General features: G+C 38.0%; 1 long non-coding RNA gene across 1 annotated transcript; it reads right to left on the reverse strand.

Moving 5' to 3' along the window:
* Window positions 1-6,846: 6,846 nt before the first annotated feature.
* On the reverse strand, window positions 6,847-10,947 carry LOC107479806 (uncharacterized). The gene is made up of 4 exons (XR_001590307.3): window positions 10,530-10,947; window positions 10,339-10,441; window positions 10,043-10,218; window positions 6,847-7,047 (listed from the first exon to the last, which is right to left on the reverse strand). It is a non-coding gene; the product is annotated as an uncharacterized LOC107479806 (long non-coding RNA).
* Window positions 10,948-11,934: the final 987 nt, after the last annotated feature.

Below are 11,934 nucleotides of genomic sequence, written 5' to 3' on the forward strand. Positions count from 1 at the left end.
TTGGCTTCTCTTCCCCCTTTAACGTTAGAGGCCACGTTAACTAGGTTAAGGTGGCTTCTAACGTGGCCATTTGTGAGCAATTGCCAATGTTAGTGACAATGTTGAGTGTCACTAACGTTGGCTTCTCTTCCCCCTTTAACGTTAGAGGCCACGTTAACTAGGTTAACGTGGCTTCTAACGTGGCCATTTGTGAGCAATTGCCTCTCTGTTAATCCTCTTCTCCACGTTAGAGTTCACGTTAACTTAGTTAACGTGACTCTTTAACGTGGGCATTGATGGCTTTTGAGAGTGTTTTTTGGCAATTACTTTTCTCCTTAACTTTGCAAGTTACCTCCCATTCCTTGCTTCCTTTGGTCCTGAAATCAAGCATAATGCAATATACAATTTTGTCATTAAAATCATGCAAAATCCTCATGAAATAATGTAAAATGCACAATGTATGCTTGAATTAAGGTCTGAGTGAATATCTGCCCAAAACTAACTTATTTCCTAAGAAAATGCATGAAATTACCTAAAAACAGTAAAGAAAAGGTCAGTGAAACTGGCCAAAATGCCCTGGCATCAATTGTTCAATTTTCATAGATCTTAGATTTAACTTTGTTGTTTTGGATTCTATTAATGCATTGGAAATCTCATTTTCATTGTTGTTCATTGTTGATTGTTGTTAATCTCTTATATTCAATTACTTTGATTCTAAGTTTCTTCTCAATTCTACTATGTCTTTTATTCTTGCTCCCCAAGTGTTTGAGAAAATGCCAACTTTAGATATGGAGTAGCATTCCCTCACTTGGCCTAGTGGTTGAGTCATTGGAGATACTTGAATAATGAATGTCAATTGTTGATTGAGGATTGAGAATTGCTAATTGACTTGGATTGAGATTGCTAATTGACTTGGAGTGCACAAAAGCTAGACTTTCCTAGGGTAAGACTAGGACTTGTGACTCAAGTTAGCTACTTTTACTTGACTTTCATCTATGATTAGGGGTTAACTAAGTGAAGCAACACTCCATTGTTATCACAATTGAAGGAAGATATAGTGATGAAACTTCCAATGTTCAACCTTGGCCAAGGCTTTTAATATTGATTGATTGTTGTTTTCTTTTATTAGCACTTTTATGCCACACTCTTTAAACCACAAAAGACCACTTAACCAATAACATGCATCCTTGTAGCATTCCTAGGGAAGAACGACTCGGGATTAATACTCTCGATCATAGATTGTAGAATTGTTTGATGATGAATTTTGTGTCGGTTTAGACAATACTACGATTGGTTACTTGATAATTTCTATACCAGCTAAGAATCCAATCATCAAAATGGCGCCGTTGCCAGGGAATGCACATGAGTGCCATGTTTTTGGTTAATGTAAATATGTGAATATTGTGAATATGTTTGTCTTTTGTTTGTTTGTTAGTTTTCATTAGTTTTAGATCTCTATTAGTTTTTTTTCCTAGTTGCCACTATGAATTCTCGTCCTTGTGGCTTTGGATATGGTCATGACTATGTTGTAGGTGATGAAAACTTAAATGATCGCTCACATTATGGGAGAAAGGAATTCGTGAAAAGGGAGCTACATCCCTATGAGCAATCATCATGGGAACTTCCTCATTCAAGTTACTATGATGGTAATCCTTCCTACAATGCATATCATTCTTATGGATATGATGATTCTTCTCATGATTATGCCACTCAACCACTATCATTCCATGCACCATACTTCCAATATAGTCCTCAAACACAATCATTCCAACTACCATATCCTCAACCCATATTCTATTTTCACCAATTTCCTCCACACAATCCTAATTCATATCCCCCTTATGCATATCCTTGTGATGATTATGAACAAGCAACCATTGAAGTACCACCACTCCAACATCTTTACCCTCCAAACCAAGTTCCCATTGATGATACACTTGGTATCATTCTTCAAGAGCAAGAAGAGCTCCAAACCGCACTCACTAGTTTCACCTCTACCCTCCAAGAATCTATGTCCCGTATAATTCCATCTTCTACCAACAACCAAGATAACCTCCCACCTCCAAGCTTTGATGAACCTCCTTTCCAACTATATCATGATTTCCTCTCTCCGCCACAAACCTTCATGGAAGCATATCAATGTCCATCAACCCAAGAGCAATACGATCCTACTTATGTTAGCAAGGCGGAACAAGAATCAAGGGATATTTTCAAGGAAGAAATGGATTGACTTCAAGCAACCATCCGTCAAAAGATGGACTCTTGAGATTCATACAACAAGCAAAGCATCTCCACGGATGAATATGAGAAATCAACCGAAGAGATGAGCATGAAGGAGATTTTAGGATCCCAACATGAGGACAAGGAGATGGGATACGTCTTGCAATAAGTAAAGGAGGAAGAGATCATTGAAGAAGAAGAAATGGTTGAAGAGTTAAAGGAAGTTAAACAAGAGGTGGATTTCAAGCTTGAGAACACTTCCACACCAAGTGATATTGTTGATGATCTTGTGGAAGTTGTTGAAGTCTCTCCCATTAAACTTGAAAATGATGTTGAGGAGGATAATGCGCAACCTCCAACGCGTAGTATGAGTAATGAAAGATTGGAAGAGGTTGATCAAGAGATGGATTCAATCATTGAGAATTTTTTATCTACAATTGAATCCATTCCCATTGGGCTTGAAATTGAGTTCAAGGAAAAAGATGCACAACCTCTCATGCCGTTGGTAAGCAATGAAGAAGAGAATGAATTGGAAGGAAGATACCAAGAGGATGAGGTTGAAATTGAGGAAGCTTGTGAAGAAGTGAAGGTAATCAAGGAAGAGTACAAGGGAGTGGAGCTTACAAGATCATTGGGACCACCCCTTCCTAAGTCACCATCCAACATAACATTCAAATGGATAAAATTCTTATCTCTAATCTTTACTTTCCCACTTGAATATGGTTTGCTTAAGACGGATGGGCAACTTAGAGCTCTTTGTGGATTGAGGAGTAAGAAAGAGTCATGTAGTGGTTGGAAACATCACTCTAAGTTCATGATGGGTGCTTGCTCAAGGTTGAATGGCAATGGGTGGTGTAGAACAGAATTGCATGGGTCTAGGAGAATGTTTGGAGGCTTAATTGAGAATTCAATAAGTTTGTCACCCAAATGGAAGCATGGAGATCACGAAGAAAGGGGGTTGACAAACAAAGTATGGGACCCCGGAACATACATAGAGCACTATCAACTTAGGGGCCTTGTCACTTGCTTAGGCCCCCTTGAAGGCCTTGTACGTTTAAATTGGGATCCCGGAGGCTATTGGAAGTGCAAACACTGGTGGGGATTCGAAGAAGAGTTCAAGCATAAGCCACCCTAGCAAGGACTCCGCCAAATGTCCAACTTAAGGACTTAAACTAAAAGTGCTAGGTGGGAGACACCCCACCGTGGTAAACTCTTTCCACTCTCTTCTAATTTTGTTTAATATGTGATTTGAGTTGCCATTGTAGGTAGGTTTTTCATTTAATAATTAGCTTGTTTGTGTACATTAGTTGCTAGTATATTAACATGTATGTTGTGCTTAGTAGTAATGGAATAAACCTCAAAACCAACTTGTATTTTATAAAGTGTGTGGTTTTTGACTGAATAAGGAGTTGTAGGCACCATGGGGAATCTTTGGGCAATTTAGAGCTTTTAGGCATTTTCTCAATAAAAAAAGGGGGGAGAACGCGCGCGCACGCTGTACGCGGACGCATCCATGAGCGGATGCACCACCATACACCTTCCAGAGAGTTAGGCCTATCTTGGGCGAACGTTGTGCCTCAGCCTAACTCGTACCACGCGGACGCGCACTGCGCGCCTGTGCGCACATGCTTTTATAAGAAATTGTGCGCGCTCGCACACATGCCGTGTGCGCGCCAATCTGGTGACGCAACTCCCAGGCCAAATCCAGAGAGTTGCGCCTACTCTGAGCCAGCACCATGCCTCCAGCCCAACTCCTTGCACGCGTGCGCGCATCGTACGCGCACGCGTCCTTACCGACTTTCACCACCCACGCGTAAGCGCCTAAGGCGCGTACGCGTCGATCCCCAAATCCATCATTACACGCGGACGCGCACCATGCGCGTGCGTGCGTCAATTAAAAAAAAAGAAAACCCAACAACCCTAAGAAGTGCCTGCATGTTTGTTAAACCATAATATGCAACCCCCTTACATTACGTTCATTCTCTCACAATAATTAGTACGCTTTGATTGTGTAACTTGTTGCAACTTAACATCACTTTCAATTTCTCATAGTTACACAATTGGACTTTATTGTTTGTAACACCAATTATTGTGAAGTCCATTTTGGCATTTCTATATATTCATACTTGTGAACATGAGCGTTGCGCATAACTTGCAATTCTCTCACCGTTAGGAAATTCTCCATCATACCACTAATTACCAACTTCACTTTTCTAACTCACTGATTTCCTTAACCACTAACTTCACTTTTCCTTACACTTGACCCTTTAACAATTCCCTTAAGGTATGATGGTGCATATGCCTAATCTGTGAGAATTGTGACACTTTGATTGGAATCCTAAATTCTTGGTTTATGTTTCCAATTTTTCTAGGCTTACTTGCAAACCAAGTTTTCTATTCCAAGTTCACATCATGATGACTTGCCATTCATCTTGCATCCTGAATATGCTCCTATTTGCTTCATACTACGTGTTTAATTGCTCATATTCTACCATATTCTACTTTCAGGATGTCGGACAAAAGAAAGAGGAAGAGAACACTAGAACCGACTCTTGCCTCACTTCAAGCATATGCTCCACAAACCACTAGATCTCGCCCTGACATTCCGGATTAGCATCGGGGACGATGCTTAATCTTAAGTGTGGGGAGGACGCCTTTGGCACCACATTTTGGGCACATTTCCTAGTTATATTTTCCTAACATTGTGTTAGATATTTTTGACACATTTTAGTTGTTGCATACTCTTTTATTGTGGATGTTAGATATTAGTAGATTTTTCTCTATATAGTTATCTTCTTAGTAGCTTGTAGTTGTGATTAGAAAATATTTTGGAATTATTAAGACGTAGTCAACCCTTTTACATATGAAATTTGTTTTAATTGGAGATAGAAAGGGAAAACTAAGAAATTTTGGAATTTTTCAATCACAACAATGCTTAGTCAAAATAATGGAACTTTTCAAGGAACCTGTTCATAATCTGGGTCGAGCTGACCGACCCGGGATGTTTAGCGACAAGGCGACCGACCTCTTCAGGTCAGACTATCCGACCTCTTCTCAAAGAGCTTGGCCAAATCGACAGGAAAGCCCAATAAAGGGTCCAAATAGAAGAACACGACCCAAATCCAGAGGCAATCCCAGCCTACAGAGATAAAGGCGGTTCATTGAAGATAAGCTGACCTCACCCAAAAGATAAGATAAGATAAGATAAGATAACTAACTTATCTTATCTAGAAAGGTCACTTCTCACCATTATAAATACACTAGAGCACCCAGGTATAACTCATACTCTGATTGTACTCAATACCTGCTTAATACCCTTGCTAACTTAAGCATCGGAGTCCCTTGCAGGTACCCCCCATGATGACAAGTCATCATATACCCATTCTTCAAGCTAATTTCACTTGTTTTGTTAGCATTTATGCACTTTCTTGCATCCTAAGTAAGTGATTTGGAGTGAAAATGCATAACTTCTCTAAATCAAGCAACCACCATGAAATTAATGTTAAATCATGAGGTTTGAGCTAATTTTAATTGAATTTTAATTGATTTATAAGCCTCTTGAATTTAGTGATACTTGGAGTGGTTGTTTTGGTTTATTGTAGGTGAAGAAAAGAAAAGAAAAGGAAAAGCGTGGCCTAAGAAGTGTAGCCTAAGGAAAGGAAAGCGTGGCCGAAGCAATAAGAAGCGTGCCGCATGCTAAGGGGGAGGCAACATTGCCCTCCACAAGGGCAGACTGCCCTCTAGGAGGGCAACATAAGAGAACCAAGAAGAGAAGGCAACTCTGCCCTGCCCACTACAAGGGCAGAGCACAAAATGTGCCTTGGGACCAAGAGGAAGAGAACCTTACCCTGCCCTTGTAGAGGGCAGAATCGGGCTCTCTAAGGAAGAAATTCAAGGGAAAAATGTCACCCATGCATGCTACAAGGATCGAACAAGGAACCATGAGGAAGCCAAGAACTAAGGTTGATTGCCGTGCCAAGAAGCCAAGGAAATTAATTGAATTTGTGCCCCAGCCGTGTTTCGAACACGGGACGTGGAAGAGGGAACTCTGCCCTGCCCTTGGCGCGGGCAGGGCAGCATTTGGATTGGCGCACGATCTTGGCGCACCACACACAAATCTGGCGCACCAAATCCTCTCCTGGCAGCACCAGCGCGCACCACAATCCTCTCCTGGCAGCACCAATTTTTTCTGCCCTGCCCTCCGCGAGGGCAGGGCAGCATCCTATGCACCAAGCTCAATTCTGGCGCACCAACTTTGGATTCTGGCAGCACCATGACACGTTCTGGCAGCACCAAGACAAATCTGGCGCACCAACTTTTCCTACCCTGCCCTTGGCGCGGGCAGGGCAGCGTTCCACGCATCAGGGCAGCATCCTATGCACCAAGCTCAATTCTGGCGCACCAACTTTGGATTCTGACAGCACCATAACACGTTCTGGCAGTGTAACATCCCTTCCAGCAAAATACCTTGCTTAAGTCAGGGTATTTCTACTAGAAAGAACGTTACGTGACCTTTTCTAATATTAACTACTTAATTATCAAGCCTTTGTATCGAATTCGCGTTTTAGTTTTAAGAAAATTCCAGAAAATTTGTTTTCTTTTTTTTTTTATTCATTCAAGACATGTATCAAAGATGAGCATTGCACATAATAATAACAATCATATAAGTATTATTAATAGTAACTCTTATACATAGGAAGTCATATAAACCCAAATACAACACCTACCCCTCTGATAAAATAAAACTTCAAAGGAAAAGAGCGAGGGGACTCTATGAAAGCAATTAAAACCATAGAGAAAACCTACTAATCGCTCGCAGCTTCAAATTGCGTCTTCAAACCTGTGTCACTGAAAGGGTGGAAAATTTGGGGGTGAGAACCAAACCACATGTTCTCAGTAGAGGTAGAGAATGCCGTGAAAGTAAAGAACAAAGCGCAAATAGTTAATTTCATTCAGATACATCTAAAAGAAAATTAACCTTCTTTAAAAGCATTAGTTAATTATTCAAAATCCTAAACCCATATTTTCTTTATAAAACTCTCAAAAGTTTCCTAGACTGTATGAATGACTAATTTGTTCCAAGCATAGGTTCATTAAGTCTATGCTGAACCAGCTTAATCTTTTATATAGAACTATAACTCAACATACCAATCACGGACTCAAGCCCATCCAATCCAACACGGCTCTGACGACCTCTGGCCCAAACAACTCAATCAACATTCAATCACTACAAATCTACAATCCAAACAATCGGTTACAAACACAATTAATGAGGTTCAAACACAATCAAGAGCAATTATATCAAGTGTAGCAATTAGTAGTTATCAGAATTATTCATTTAGGCAAACCAATTACAATATACACACCCAAACAATGTCACATAGATGCATATGATGAATGTCTAGTCCTAGTGCAGGTAATGAGCTCATTTGTCGGTTACATACCCGCTCCCGACGTTATCCAGCAACCTCTGTCTGGATAAGGCTTTCCTATTGGCTATACCCCTGTGTACAGGAAATAACCCCTCTGCCACCACAGGGTCCACTGCACGCAGGAAATAACACATCTGCCACTGCAGGGATATACGCCGACACACCTTCTGTATACAGGAAATAACCCCTCTGCCACTACAGAAATGGAACAGGTGGTCACGGTACTTCTGTAGCAGGAAATAACCCCTCTGCCTTACAGAAATAAAATTGGATCTGTACCGTAGGAAAGCGTTCTCAGTAATCATACCATTATCTATCTGACTGCCTCACTGCAACAGATGATCATACAAGTATATCTGGAGTTGCCTTAATGCAACAAATGAATAAACACATCTCAGGGGTTGCCTCAAGCAACAAATGACCTTTCAACAGGTACTCTGCTTGTTTATTCTCTTTTGTAATCATAAATATGCAAGCGGGACAAAACCCACGTCCTTGCCCACAATCCCGTATACCAAATAATCTTTTCTTAAAAGAATCATTGAAGTTATTATCATTAGATAAACCTTAAATATTGATTTTGGTTAAGTCCTTATAAAAATTTGAACATAATCTCCTTTAAAAAATAGGACTTAGCCACCCTTACGGGTCCCAACCAAACAATTTACCAAACTCTTTTCAACCTTTCCAATATCAATTCAATTCAGAAACAAACAAATTCCAACATTGAATCAGCCATATAATGCTAAGGTTCATCTTTAATTTTATGAACTCATAACTGTCACTCAAGCATTCTCAACACCCTATCTTCTTTTCTGTTTTTAATATAGCAAATGAACTCAGAATTGCGCAAACTTTATGTCCAGGCGTTCGTCTTGAAATAAGCTTTCTAACAAACTAAAGATCATAATTTTCTGGTTTCTCTAGCCTTAGGAATAAAGGAAAAACCGAGACTGCTCTGCAGTGCGTAAAACCAGAAAAGCAGCAGCAGCATGTGACATTCAAAATTCAATATAAAATCCAAGTTAAATCCAATGACTTTGAAAATTAATACAGTTCAACTTCACTCATCCAAGTTTCTTTTCCAATTGATTTCAGGTCAATATCATTTTTAATGAAGAAGTTATATAACCTAGAAGCTGACTAATTTTCTGCAAAATTCTGTTTTAAAAGTTAATGAACTTATCTTCTTCCAAGTCCCATAACTTACTCATTAAAACATGGATAGCCCTGAAATTTAAGTCACATATGCTAAACATATTTAATTTTCATTTCCAATTGGTTGCATCTCAATATCATTCCAGATTCAAAAATTATAAAGCCTCAAAGTTACTTACTTAGAAAACAAAGCTTGACTTTTACTGCATAATACATCTTTCTTTGAAAATCCAAATCTTTAAAACCACAACTCTAACAATTCTAAATTTTTATGAAATTAAAGTATTAGGACCAAAGTTTCATTTAAAATTGGTTCCATTTCAAAATGCAAACTCGAGAATTTCTAATAGAGGAAACAAGTTGTTGCTGTGTTAAACGCTCAGCAGAAAAAACCAGATTTGACATCCATAATTCAAAAATTCACCATAAACCATAAACTTAGTGAAAAAGTCTCAAATTACCAGATTTGACATCCCCAATTCAAAAATTTACCATAAATCATAAACTTAATGAAAAAGTCTCAAATTTACCAGTTTAGTTCCTTGTATCCCCAAGTTTAACCCAGATTTGGTTCCACGCAATTCCGATAAACACAGAATTAGTTATAGCTTTTCAAAACTGCTGACTCAGTTTAGAAGTTATGCAGAAAATCAGATTTTGGAATTCAACTTTAGAAAATCATAACTAGTTCTCTAACTGATACGAAACCTTAAAAATTGAATTTCCACAATTACACTTAATATAATTTACTTAACATTTCAATTCTTATAATTTCAGTCACTATAGAGTTACTAACTCACTTTCAAAGTTGCCGTTTAATTTCAAAGCTCAGCTTGTTCAGCAAGCAATTCAACATCTCAAATTCAATCCTTTAAACATTCTCTAAACCCAATTCCAGTCAATCATCAACTAAATCCATCACCGATAGAATAATTATAAAACCATCTCAACAGCAACAATTCCAACATAATCCATCAAAATTCAGAATTTTCATCAATCACTCTTCAACATTTCATATTCCACCCATGATCAATCAATTCCACAAAATCCTCAATTTCAATAAATTCACAGCCACAATTCAACATCCACACAACCAATCAATAGCACTATCAATAATTCCAATTACACTTCACAAACACAATTTAGCATTCATATCATCAATTAATCACTCACAACAATTAAGACTATTTGCAGATTACTCAATAAACCTTGCGGGCATTCTAAAATTAAAACCATTTAATTAAACCCCCTACCTCGATGTCGCAATCGCATACTTTAACGTAACAACTCTCTTCTCTTTTAGTTTCAAGGCAGCAGCGGTAACTCTCACGCAACCGGAACAGCAACAATATTAGCCTTCGCAGCACTGACCATGGTTGCAGTAAGATAGAGGATTCAAATTGGATAAGAATCCAAAGCAATTTCAGCTCTAAGAATTCAAGACAAAGCAAGAACTAAAATAGAATTAAAACCAGAACATGGCAACCACAGCAGTGACAAAACAAAACGTGTAAATGGATCAACTCTAAGGAGAAGATAAGACCAGTACCCAGATAGCAAAATCAGAATCAGTAACAGCTTCAACCGTCCCATGGCAGCACCAGCTTCAATACTCGACCTAATTGTAACAGGAAATAGGTGCCAGAAAGGGGCTGAGCAACAAAGATATAGGCAACCATGATTAAAACAAGCACATGGAAGAGAAACAAAGTATAATCAGAGTAAGGGTGAGAGTGTTACGGTTTCAAAAATAGGAAAATTGAAATCAGAACAAGGAGGAAGACACTGGCTGAATTAAGAGTTGGTGACAGCAGCTTGCTTTCTCTGATTACAAGCTCCATCCACGGCAGCTCCAAAAATCAAAAGGACAGCGATTAGAAGCAGGAAACGCCGTTCTTGTAGCAGCTCCAAATCAACAACAACCGTATTACCCTCCCCGTCAGTCTCACTTCTCCGTTATTCTTCCTCTTCTCCTCTGCCCTAACCAACGTTGACAGTGGTGAGGGGAGCTTCAGCGGCAGCTAGAAGTGCGACAGCCTCCCTCCCTCTTCTATTCGACAGCAACAGCAGCCACGGTGGCAGAGACACCCACCAGCGCTACTCCCCCCTTCCCCTGTTTCTCAGTCTCTCGTCTCCCCCTTTTCTCCCTCGAGCTCCCCTGTTTCCTTTCTTTCCCATTCTGTTTGTGCGTGTGTTTTGTGAATTTAGGGTAAAATTAGGATTTTATAACGAAACAAGGATAGATATGAATAGATATTTTGATAAAATTGAAGAGTAGAGTAATTTTAAAATCAAATATACTCTCTTAAAAATATATAAGAACATTATTTATCAACATATTGCTAAGTTCAATTAATTATTTATAGTGTAAATTATAAAATAAGCATATTAATCACATTTTTATAAAATATAGTTTACACTCAATACCAATTATTCAAATTAAATAATATAACCTTTTATTATTTTTCTATCACGGAAACTTAAATTTCAATTTACAAAATATCTAATTATAATAAAATTACTTAAACTTTAAGTATTTATAAAAATCCATTTAATCATTCCTAATAAATAAATCTCCTAGAGCTCAAAGTAATAAAATAAACCATAATTTATTCATAATAGAAATTACTTAAATTAAATTATATAATACTTCCATTACTAAATTTTATTTCCAAAGCATATGAAATAACCAATTATAAAAATTACATAAGAATATTGATTAACTTAAACTCCAAATATTAATAAAACTAATTTAATTATTCTTAATCGACTAATTTATAAAATAAGATATCAAATTAATAAAATAAATCGTAATCCTTTTAAAATAATAGTTACTTGAATTAAATCATACAATTCTTTCTTATTTTTCAATTACTAAAATTATACAAAATATTCCATTATAGAAAATTACTTAAGAATCTTATTTGATTCAAAACGAAATTATCTCCGAATCTATTTAATTATCTCTAATAAAATAATTTCTAAAATTATAAAGTTTAAACTCAATAAGGTAAAATCACAATTTATTTATATTTAGATTTTTTTAAAAATGCGGGATGTTACAGGCAGCACCAAGACAAATCTGGCGCACCAACTTTTCCTGCCCTGCCCTTGGCGCGGGCAGGGCAGCGTTCCACGCATCAGG

The sequence above is a fragment of the Arachis duranensis genome, chromosome 3 (assembly GCF_000817695.3).
Source record: "Arachis duranensis cultivar V14167 chromosome 3, aradu.V14167.gnm2.J7QH, whole genome shotgun sequence".
Classification (NCBI taxonomy): domain Eukaryota; kingdom Viridiplantae; phylum Streptophyta; class Magnoliopsida; order Fabales; family Fabaceae; genus Arachis; species Arachis duranensis.